Source organism: Belonocnema kinseyi, chromosome 7 (assembly GCF_010883055.1).
Source record: "Belonocnema kinseyi isolate 2016_QV_RU_SX_M_011 chromosome 7, B_treatae_v1, whole genome shotgun sequence".
Classification (NCBI taxonomy): Eukaryota; Metazoa; Arthropoda; class Insecta; order Hymenoptera; family Cynipidae; genus Belonocnema; species Belonocnema kinseyi.
In genome coordinates this window covers 96039026-96043906 of record NC_046663.1, presented here as the reverse complement: position 1 = coordinate 96043906, position 4881 = coordinate 96039026, and the positions used below count along the sequence as shown (strand labels likewise).

Sequence of the window (4881 nt, the reverse complement as noted above, 5' to 3'; positions counted from 1 at the left end):
TTATTTAGCAGATTCTCTCAGCGATTAAAATTCTTTTACAGTAAATTACGCAAGAAGTTTTTTTCCGATCTGATAGAAAAAAAGTCGAATTTGGGTATCTATGTTAAGAATAATAAAAAACAGTTTAATTTTTCAGCCATAAAATAACGTTTAACTAAAAAGATGAAATTTTAACAAAAAATATCAAATTTTAAACAAAAAAAGAATAATTGAGTTTGTAGTTTATAAAAGTGAATATTCGATCAAAAAAATGAAATTTTTTACAGATTATTTCAAATTTTAATTAAAAGAGATGAACTTGACATCAAATAGTAAAAGTTTTAACAAAAAAGATGATATTTCAAACACAAAGATTAATTTTCTATTTAAAAAAATGGTTTCAAACAAAAAATAGAATTTTCAACTTAATTAATTTTCAATGCAAGAACAATATTATAAAAGTATTTAAAATAAAATAGAATTCATTTAAAATCAGGCAGGTTCTACACATTAATTAGCAGATTCTCTCAGCGATTAAAATTCTTTTATAGTAAATTACGCAAGAAGTTTTTTTCCGATCTGAGAGAAAAAAAATCGAATTTGGGCTTCTATATTAAGAATAATAAAAAACAGAACAATTTTTCAGCCACAAAATAATGTCCAACTAAAAAGATGAAGTTTAAACAAAAAAATATCAAATTTTAAACAAAAATAGAATAATTGAGCTTGTAGTTTATAAAAGTTAATATTCGATCAAAAAAATTAAATTTTTTACAGATTATTTCAAATTTTAATTAAAAGAGATAAACTTGACACCAAATAGTAAAAGTTTGAACAAAAAAAATGATATTTCAAACACAAAGATTAATTTTCTATTTAAAAAAATGGTTTTAAACAAATAATAGAATTTTCAACTTAATTAATTTTCAACGCAAGAACAATATTATCAAAAGTATTTAAAATAAAATAGAATTCACTTAAAATCAGGTAGGTTCTACACATTATTTAGTAGAATCTCTCAGCGATTAAAATTGTTTTATAGTAAATTATGCAAGACATTTTTTCCAGTCTAAGACAAAATAATCGAATTTGGACATCTATGCTAAGAATAATAAAAAAGATTAATTTTTTACCCATAAAATTAATTATCTACAAAAAAAAAACGATTATTTTTCAACCAACAATGATATAATTAAAATTTCCCTTAGACATTAATTTTTAACAAACAAAAAAATAAAGAAAATAGTTCAATCCTAAATAAACAAGATAAGATTTTAACAAAAAGAATAATTTTCTACTAGAAAAACGAATTTTCAAATAAAAAAATTAATTTTTAATTAAAAATATAATTTTTCATCCTGAAATTGTCCAGCTGAATTTTACATCAATTTTTAACGAAATAGTTGAACCCTTATCAAAAAGATCAGTTTTCGAAGAAATAGTGGAGTTTTCAACAAAAAAGATAAATTTTTAATTAAAAATATAATGATATAAATCCAGAAATAGGATAATTCCTTTTTAGTTAAAAGAATTAATATTTAACAACAAACAATTAAAGTTCAACAAATTAATTGAAATTTTACTAAAATAGATGCATTTGATGATACATACATAGTTGATCTTTCAAGCAAACAGATGTATTTTCAACCAAGAAGATTAATTTTATATAAAAAAGACGATGTTTGAAACAAATAATTGAATTTTCAACCCAAAAATATCAATTTTTAATTCCAAAATTCAGTGTTCTGCCAAAAGCGGGATAGTTAAATTTTCAGTTAGAGAATTTAATTGTTACAAAAAAAAAAAAACGGAATGTGCAACTTAATAGTTTTGTTCTCAATCACAAAGATGAATTTTCAAACAAGAGGACTAATTTCCTATCGAAATAACGAATTTTCAGCTAAGTATGTGCATTTTCAAACCAAAGGGTTGAATTTTTAACTACAAAAGATCAATTTTTAATTTCAAATATCAATTCTCTACCAAAAATGATATAATCCAATTGTATCTTACATAAATTAATTTTTGAATAACTATGAAGGAATTTTCAAAAAAATAATAATTGAACCCTCATTGAAGAAGATGAATTTTCAACCGCGAAGATTAATTTTCCTGTTTAAAAAGGCGGTATAAAAAATTATATTTTTAACAAAAAAGATCCATTTTTTTAAATATTATTTTTCTATCAAAAATAGTATAATCGACTTTTCTCTTAAAGAAATTAGTTTTTCACCAAAAAACCAACAAACAAAATTACATTAAAAAATTACATTAACAAAATTATGAATTTCTAAATACTGCATCAAAACAGATAAATTTATTTCCAAACAGTTGAATCTTTAACGAAAAAAGGTCGATTTTAAACTAAAATGATTAATTTTCTACCAAAACATAAAAATTAAAAAAATTTATTTATTAAGTAAAAAAGGTCAATTTTCAATTTAAAATATCAATTTTCAACCGAAAATAATAGAATCGAAGTTGCTTTTAAAGAAATTGTTTTTTGACAAACTGAAAAGGATTTTTTTTTTAATAACTCAATCCTTAATGAAAAATATTAATTTTCAACCAATAATATTACGTTTCTACAAAAAATTACGAATTTTCTACAAAATCTAGAAAGTTTTAAACAAATATATGATTTTTATCTAAAAAAATATTTTTTAATCAAACGTAATACAAGTAGATTTTATCATTATATAAATTAAAGAAAAAAAGAAATTTGAAGAAAATAGTTGAATTTCCAATCAAAAAGGTTCGTTTTGAACCGAAACAGATGAAGTCTCAATTATGAACTCAATATTCAACGAAAAATTAAATATTTCAGTTTTTAGTTAAAAAAATAATTTTCAACTTGAGAAGTGCAATTAGAAAAAAGCTGAGTTCTCTACCAAAACAGATTGCAATAAAAAATATCAATACGTTTTTAACCAAAAATGGAAAGTTAAATTTTCTCTTCAATAAATCAATGTAGAAAAAAAGAATTGTCAGAAAAATGTTTGAATCCTAAATCAGCAAGAAGAATTTTCAAACAAGAAGATTAATTTTATGCTAAAAAAGAGGAATTTTTAACAAAATCCATAAATTTTTTAACAATTAGTTAGATTTTTAACTAAAAAGATTAAACTTTAATTTAAAAAATTACTTTTTCACCAAAAATGTCATAGTTTAATTTTCAGTTAAAAAAATTAATTATCAACAAAAAAAAAGTGTTATAAAAATTATTTCAAAGGAGATCGAATCCATTTACCATTAGGCAGATTCTGCAATTCAAGTCTTTGAATCGATCAGGAAGGAAATTTGGTTGTTTTTAGATTAAATTTTAAGAAAACTATTTTTTCGTCATAAAAAAATTCTATGTTCAAAAGATTAATTTTTAACCAATAAGATTAATGTTTTACAAAAAAGACGAATTTTAAACCAATTACTTGATTTTTAAACTATAAGGGAACAGTTTTTTAAAATTTTTTATTGAAAATGTTCAACAATTTAGATGCATTTTTTTATGTCTTGACTAAAATTGTTTCTTGGCTTTAGATTAATTTTTTTTGTTAAAAATTCATCTCTGGTTACAAATGTAAAAATTTTCTTGAAATGAATTTTTTTATTCAATTCAGCTGTTGTTGTTTTAAAATATAGTAATAATATTTTTTAGTTTTTGGTTGAAAAATTATCTACTTATTTAAAAGTTTAACCATTTTGTTAAAATGTTATATTTTTGGATGAAAAAGTAACTATTTGATTGCAAATTGGTTAATTTTTTTAAACTGAAAATTAAACTTTTTCATTTTCAGTGTAAACGGTTTTGTTAAAAATTTGGCTTTTCAATGAAAGATTTGCTTTTGACACCGAATAGTTTAACTTTTAACCAACTAGTTAAATTTTCAACCTACAAATATAAAATTTAAACTGAATGGCCAAATTTTCAAACAAAAAAGATTAATCTTTAACTAAAACGAGTTGCATTAAAAAAAATAATTCTCAATGAAAACGTAGTGGTGGATATCTTACAACAAAAAGAAAAGATTTTCAACAAAATATTAAAATTTTTAACCAAAGTTGAATTTTTATGACATTGAACGCATGAACTAATAATGTTGGGGAGACTTGACCAAGATTTTCAGGGAAGAGTTTACCAAGTGGCAACAAGCTTATTACATTTTACTAAATTGATTTATCAAAATTGTGATGTAAAAATGCAAAGTTCATTATTTAAAGAATATGATTATCATCAACGTGAGCTGCAAAATCGTAGTAAATGCTATTCATCAATATTAGATGTAAATTAATCTTTAATAAAAAAAAGCTCATTTGGAATAAAATAGTTTATTTTCTACCTAAAAATAAAGAATATGTTAAAATCCTATTATAAATGATTAATTGCAGTTTCAGATACAGAACTCATCCCTTGATGTCTTGTATTATTTTATACTAATATTTTGTAACATTCATTAAATATGTATAACATAGAAAAGATAGGCTTTTCATTTATTCTTTTTCATAAAAAGATAAATAGGCGCGCGCAAGACTACTAGTACATAAAAAAACCTGTATGAACTTTTGGTTTAATAGATATCTCCAAGTTACAGTAGCTTTCTTGAAATGCAAAAATATTTTGTTCAAAGTTTGCTTTTAAATCTTGAGAAAAATAAGAATCTACAACTGCTCGAAAGGATTGAAAACACTTTACATATTCAAGGCATACATATTTAAGGCATTTCCTGAGAATTTATTAAAACCAGTTCGAGAGTACAATTCTCCTCCCGTTTGAAATTGAATAATAGACATAGAAGAATAAACTTTATTTGTTTCTATAAATTTTTATAAATAATTAAATATAATTGTGTTATATCAATGGATATATTTTGTACAAGATATATATATATATATATATATATATAT

The 4881-nt window shown here is 22.0% G+C and overlaps 1 protein-coding gene across 1 annotated transcript in view; it reads left to right on the top strand.

Moving 5' to 3' along the window:
* Window positions 1–4881, top strand: part of LOC117176568 (tubulin polyglutamylase TTLL13-like) — a 59265-nt gene that overhangs the window by 40079 nt on the left and 14305 nt on the right. The gene's annotated exons all lie outside the window — the stretch shown is intronic.